The sequence below is a fragment of the Falco rusticolus genome, chromosome 21, assembly GCF_015220075.1.
Source record: "Falco rusticolus isolate bFalRus1 chromosome 21, bFalRus1.pri, whole genome shotgun sequence".
In the NCBI taxonomy this organism is placed as follows: domain Eukaryota; kingdom Metazoa; phylum Chordata; class Aves; order Falconiformes; family Falconidae; genus Falco; species Falco rusticolus.
Window position 1 is genome coordinate 53124 of NC_051207.1, and position 6000 is coordinate 59123.

General features: G+C 52.7%; 1 protein-coding gene across 3 annotated transcripts in view; it reads right to left on the reverse strand.

The window, feature by feature from the left end:
- The window catches only part of LOC119140508 (leucine-rich repeat and fibronectin type III domain-containing protein 1-like protein), a 54543-nt gene extending 48795 nt beyond the window's left edge, over nucleotides 1–5748 (reverse strand). For all 3 annotated transcript variants that reach the window (XM_037371917.1, XM_037371918.1, XM_037371920.1), the window contains exon 1: nucleotides 5566–5748. The gene's annotated coding sequence lies outside the window, so the exon portion shown is untranslated. The remainder of the gene's footprint in view (nucleotides 1–5565) is intronic.
- Between the last annotated feature and the right edge of the window lie 252 nt (nucleotides 5749–6000).

The window sequence follows — 6000 nt, forward strand, 5'->3', positions numbered from 1 at the left end:
TGGTGGTGGGGTGGAGGGAGCAGAAAGGAACAGGTCCGTGGTTTACAACCACAAAGAAAAGGGGATACGCGGTTGTTTGAGTCCGCTGTTTTTCCCAGCAAGGAAATCCCTGTAAAGCCCCCGGTGGAGGGAGGCTCCCAAGGGATGCTCAGCTGCTTTGCAACCACCCCGGACCTCCTGCCAAGTTGCGGTGGCTTTTCCTCACAGGGTCTTCTCCAGGAGAACAACTGGCATTGCTTCCAGGCACAACCAGGCAGCAGATTCAAGGCTTGCAGGGGATAACTAGCTGGTGCCAAATGCAATTTTCTCAGCTTTTTTTTTTTTTTTTTTTTTCAGGTTTAATAGATACACGGGGCAGGGCTGGTGCTCAGAGCAAGCTGAGTTTTACGTACGCCTACATGTGGTGTTCCGCCGACAGGTCGGGGCTCACACTCCCCGTATCGCACATCTCAAGGACATGACCCAGCTTCCCAGCAGGACCCACCAGCTGTGGTTGGGGCAGCCCTAGCCCCATCCAGCGCCCTGCTTGGGGACACCGTCACACCAGGTTGAGCTGATGGTCATGTAGTGACACGACCTCCCGTCCAGACTTGGCTGGTGACCAGCACGGACAGGCAAACGCGCTGCAAAAAACACCATTTCTCATCATTATTTATGATGCAGAAGTAAAACACTGCTGTTTTCACAGCTGTCATATACCCTGAATCCTCAGAATCACTTTGGTTGGAACGGGACCTCCAAAGGTCACCTAGCCCAACCCCCGAATCGTACTTCTCCCTTGGCTTCGTGACCTGAAGCGGTAGGCTAAGTCCAAACCGTTTTCAAAGATGGTAAAATGAGAAATAATAAAAAAAAAAAGCCCTTTCTGAACATAAAGGTCATCTGGCAAGAGAATGTAAGCAAGCCAGCAACAGAGAGACCTCAGCGTGGACATGGAAGGTCATCTCCCAGTATGAAAGCCACCCTGCACCTTCCAGCTCTATCTTACATCTATATATATCTATATATACATACACACACAAGCCAAAGCAAAATTTGCATCACCATTTTGCTGGCACATACAGAAGATGTTTTCCAGGCACTACGAACAGAAAGACACCAATTCCCACACAAACCTTCCTCCCTGATGCATCTCGAGACGCGTGTCTCCGCTCCGACGCGTGCTCCGCGTACTGTTTGCCCACCGTGCTGAGAGAGATTCGCCTGCGCTTGAAATCAAGTTGCTGACTTGGCGAAAAACGGGCCCCGGAAGATATTTTCCGATCAATACACATTATTTTCATCACAGCCAGGGCTCTTAGCGTTCATCTCAGAAAATAAATAGGCAAATACGCTTCCAAAATACAAAGCGTAGCCATCTAAGGGTTGATTCCACCTCCCATTAGATTAAAAAAAATATTAAAAAAAAAATATATATCCAAAAACCCACGTCAGCAACATGGGCACAAGCTATTAACTCTTTTAGTCTAGCAATTTAAAATCTTTTTTTATACGCTGCCTCTCTCCCTCCCTCCCACCTCCTATTGCTTCCCCTCCTCCCCGCACCTCCAGAACTTCCCGAAGTCCAAAGACAAGCGCTAAGGTCAATGCTACCCGCACCCTTAGAAATACCAAATTCGTGATGTGCACAAGGACCAGAACCCACTCAGAAACCACTGAGATCTCCAGCACAGAGGAGAGTCACGAATTCAGGTACAATTGTCGTGATAAAGGTAAGGAGCACGCGAAGGCAGCGCAAAAACCCTCCTTTCAAGACGCCACGCGAAGGGTATGCGTGCGAGCCGAGACAATAACAAGCTGCTAACGCTGGGCAAGACAAGTTTTTGTCAAGCTTCCCACTTTCCTGCTACAAAAGCCTGGCTGAAGCCAGCTGGATATCACCGAGCATCCATAAGGATATTAATAATTCAGCTTTGAGTAAGCGAAAGCACCAGCGGCCGCGAAAGGAGGGGAGGCTTGCTCGTTGCCGGATTGCACTCAGTGCATGTGACAGGGCTCAGCAGAGGTTCAGTGATCCTTGAAATTTGTCTGGAAGCGCGATTGTTACCGATTAGAAAAGAATATGCACGTATTTCAAAGACGCTCCGCTTCACGGCAAACTCCTGTCACTTTGCAGCTAAGTGTCGCCAGTTTTCCCAGACTAATTGCCCTCTTCAAAAAGGACGCAGAGCTTAGCATTGGATCAGAGAAGTGGAGATCCTCTTTGTCATCAAAAAAAAAAAAAAAAAAAAAAAAAAAAAATCAGTGTAGCTTCTCTTTTGAAATTACAAAGAATTTTCCTTTGTCCGGTATTTCGTACTGCAAGAAAATTCCCTTTATTCAATCCATAGAAACGTTTCCTCTGTTACGTGAGTGAAAAAATCTTTCATGCAGGTGACAATGATCCCACCCACACACACATTTTCTAAAATAAGTTCCATGAGGAACATCTGTCACGTCTCTCTGCCCCAGGCTGGCAACCAACACTTGGCGGGGAATCCTGATATCCCGATTTGGGATCGGCGCACAGCGTAGCTAAAGCCAAACCATGAAACCCAAGGGCAGGCGCTCACTTTGCAACGATCTATCAAAAATCTGTTTTGTTTTTTTTTTTAACTCCCTCGACAGGACAAGCAACAAGGAGCCCGTCCCAGAAGAGAGGGCAACTGCAGCAGCAGGAGCAACGAGGGGCAATCCAGTTGCAACCAAGTGATGCTCAAGCAGGGAATAAAACACTCCTTGGCCCACAGGTTCGTTTCAAACATCATCACCTAAAACTCCTCTGCGGTGAGGGGTCAGTTAAGATCTCGCGCTTTCATATCTTGCAGATGTAGTAAGAAAGGTTCAGCTTTTGTCCACCCACCTCCTACATCATCCCAAGACTCCAACCAAACAAGGTGCCAACCCTAAAAGCCACCTGCATCACCCTCATCGGAGCGTCCAGCGGCTCCTTGCAGCATCCTCAACCTGGGTGCACAGAAATTATTGGGGGAAAAAATAATGTATCTCTCTCCAGTCATTGAATACCTAATTATTTCAAGTAGACTGTATATATATATAATTTTTTTTTCACAAAGGAGGGAGTAACCTGATCAGCCCAATTGTACCGACGGGCCAAGAAGCTGTCACCGTGCCATTTCATTGACAGTCTGCAGGAAAACCCACTCCAAACGCCCACCACCAGAACTGGTGAGTAGAAACTGGTTGAAAGAGATGGGAAAACTAGAAGTTCCCTACCTAGTTGTTGGGTTATTTTTTTGGCACCTTCTCATGAAAAAGAAGCTTTTGCCCGAAAGAAAAAAATTTTTTTTAAAAATGCAGGTGTTAGGACAGGGAGATTTTTTTGGTAAATTCCATTTTGGAAAAAAAAGAAAAAAAAAGGGTTTGTTTTTCAGGCCAGCTGGAGGGTTAACATGCTGCTAACCAACCTAACCATTTCCCCCAACAACAACAACAACCACCCCACATTTGAAGCAACACCAAGAACTCTGCAGCGCACGACCACCCGCCCCGACCTGCACGTGCAAACAGTGTGAGACAACCCACTGGCAGCGCCGCCGCCCTAACGATGCCCGTAACTCATTAAGCCCACACCTGCCACCTCCAAGTAGGACGTTACCTCCCGTCCTCAATGCTCCACTTATTTCCGATGGAAGATTTCGAACAAAAGCATCGGCGACCCCAGCTACGGTGATGGGGGGCTTTCTTCAGCTGTCCCTTGCACCGCTGCAAGCCTTGGGTTATAACAATAATGTGGCTGCTGGTTAAAAAAAAAAACAAACAAAAAAACCCCCAAAAACCCACAAACATCCTGGCAGCTCAGATTTACCAGCCCCAGCAGCACCAGCATAAAAACCAGGTAAGGAATAAGATTTATTCCCCCTGGGAAAGCGTGGGTCCAGTGTGCAGCATCTCCATTCCCACGTGCGCATGGCGGAAAGCAGGCGCAGAACGAGCCCTCTCGCGGCAGCGCATCGGAGAAAAAATCCTCCAGCATCAGACAAGCCGGCAGGCAGCGGAGAGAAAATGCTGCACTGCCTGTGGCGAGGCAGGCGAGCTCAGAGTCGCCTGGGTTACCAACCTGGAAAATCATACAGAAGGTTGAAAAAAATATAATCTCTTCTTAAATCATGTAAAAGGGGGGGGGGGGGGGATAATGGCCATCTGCCCGTTAATTATCATCATCATCATCCAGGCACACTAAAAAGCAGAGTGTTGAGTGCAACCTCTCTCTACTGCTGCTTTATCTTTATATATATATTAAAAAAACCAAAACCAAACAAACAATGAACTACAGAAGGTATTTTTAAGGTTTCAAAAGAGAGTAAGCACTCTGCGTGCTTCACAGTGAGAGTTTTTACCGTAGCAGCAGAAGAAATATAAATATATGTATAAATCCAGCTACCATAGGAGATGTGGGGGCTCTTTTAGAGCAAACCCCTTTGCTAAAACACAACCCCATTTGCAAATTTTCTGTGTAGCGAGGCCCCCAGCCCGGAGGAGATGCCCCCCCCACCTTGCTCCAGCAAACTCAGCCCAGCTCGGCGCAGCTTTTTCGGTGGCAGAGAGTCACCTCGGTCAATGACAACACTGTCACCCTTGCCGGGGACGCTACACGCGACGGCAGCGCCTGTCGCGCCCTGCCAGAGCCAAGGAGCCTGGAGGGTTGGGGTGGAAGGGTGGAACACACGTTGGGGGGTTAACACCGGTTGCCGTCGCCAGCTCGCCGCAGCCTTTGCACCCCTCTGAAAGGGCACACCGTGCTCAGCACCCTGAGAAAAAAACGGGTGGCCACCCCAGCAGCGGGACGGTGCCATCCAGGCACCCCCTTCCAGCAGTGAAGAAGGGGAAGGAAAATTAAAAAAAAATAAAATTAAACACCGACGAAGAGCGAGGTGAAAGCATCGGTGACCATTATTTCAATGCCTCCCAACTCCCCGCGAGGAAGCCCGTGCCCTGGAAAAACCCGCTCCAGCCAGGCGTGCCGCAGATGCCGGGGATGGATGCGGGTACCGCGGGGGGCTGGCGCCCACCTCCCCCTCTCCCCCTCCGTGGGGCGAAGCGCGACAACCCCAACGCGGCTGCGGAAGGCGCATCCGACGATGACACTGCAATTTATCAAACGGGGAGGAGGAGGAGAAAAAATAATAATAATAATTATAATAATAAGGGATGAAAGCACAGCTGCGGGCCGGTTGCCACCACCTGGGTCTCGCCCTGCCCGGCGCTGGCCGCAGGACATCAGGGCGCCGGTGATGCTGGGATGCTGCTGGGGGGATGCTGGGGGGATCCTGGGGGCATGGTGGGGCCGGTGATGCTGGGATGCTGCTGAGGGGACGTTGGGGCCGGTGATGCTGGGATGCTGTTGGGGTGATGCTGGGATGCTGCTGGGGGGATGCTGGGGGGGGAGATGCTTTTGGTGGGATACTGGGGGGACGCTGAGATGCTGCTGGGGGGATGCTAGGATGCAGCGGGACGCCAGGGGAGCGCGGGGGAGCCGGCGCCCTCCTCTCCCCATCGATCCCCCCCCTTCGCACCGCGGCGACCCCCCCAAACCCCCCTCCCCCCGCGACCCCCCCATCTCACCTCTCCCCCGGCGAGCCTAGAGGGGCGGCGCGCCCCGCCGCGCTCCGGCCGAGCCCCCGCCGCCCATGGCCGGGGCCGCCCCCGCTCCGCCGTCCCCCGGCGGAGCAACCGCGCCCGCGGAGCCACCCGCGGAGCCGGCGGAGCCGGGCAGAGCCGCTGCCGCAGGGGCCGCCCCGCCCCGGCTCCGCGCAGCGGCGGCAGCGGAGGAGGAGGAGGAGGAGGAGGAGGAAGCGGGGGGGGGGGCGGGGGGGAGGCGGCCCCGCCCCACGGGCGCAGCCCCTGTGCGGCTGCAGCCCCTCCCGCTCAGTACCGGGGGGGTGGGACCGGGGAGGGGGGGAGTGGTACCCACTGGTACCCCCGAGCATCCCTTTCCGGCCGGTGGCGCGGAGCTGCATCCCCCGGGGGTGCGCAGCCTGCAGCTGAGGGATTAGAGTT